The sequence below is a fragment of the Parasteatoda tepidariorum genome, chromosome 6, assembly GCF_043381705.1.
Source record: "Parasteatoda tepidariorum isolate YZ-2023 chromosome 6, CAS_Ptep_4.0, whole genome shotgun sequence".
Taxonomy (NCBI): domain Eukaryota; kingdom Metazoa; phylum Arthropoda; class Arachnida; order Araneae; family Theridiidae; genus Parasteatoda; species Parasteatoda tepidariorum.
In genome coordinates, this window is record NC_092209.1 from 30,617,171 (window position 1) to 30,617,981 (window position 811).

Here is an 811-nt window from a genome sequence, read left to right on the forward strand (position 1 = left end):
CCTTTACTGGACAATATTGTGTTCCTTCAGTGGTAAGAGCTGTTCCTTCACTTGGTCTTCTTACTACGTGTTATTTGAACCTCTAAAACTTTAAAACAATATTATGTAAGTTATCTAAATTTTTTTACATAATTTGCAATAAGTAACAAATATGTTGACTGTGCCATTTAATTAAAATTACGAATTTTGAAATTAATATGATTTTTTAAAAGGCAAACGAAGTTTAAGTGTTCCTTCACTGGTTAGTTTACCCTACATTTTTTTCATTTTTTTTTCATATAAAATTAATGTAATCTTAGTCTTAGATAAGTTTATCACTTAACCAAAGTGAAAATAATAATAATAATAATGTACTTACGGAGCACCAACTAAAAGTTTGCTGATTTTCAATACAAATCTCTCAAAAGACGTTTGAACAGGTCGGTTAAAAAGACACCAAATAAATAAAAACGGATCAAACTATTACAGCGCCATCTTCCTTAGAGTCTGAACTAAGTCCTCCGTCGGTAAAATTTTTTTTATTTGCAATTTAAAATAGTGAAAATTAAATAAACCTAAAATGGGTAGACTCGCCCCGGTTTACGGTATAGAATTTATAAGTGGTTTATGTACAAAAAGTACAAATTTGTGCTTGTATTTACTTCGGCTTCTGATATTGCTATCTAAAAAAGTAAGGTATTGTTACCATTTTTTCCATGATGAATAGAATGAGACTATACTCACAAGTCAATGATTACAAAGTTTCAAGAGGTTTTAAGTTTGAAAAGTACTTCTACGCATTCATGTACAGTCCGCAAAAAAAAAAACGAAT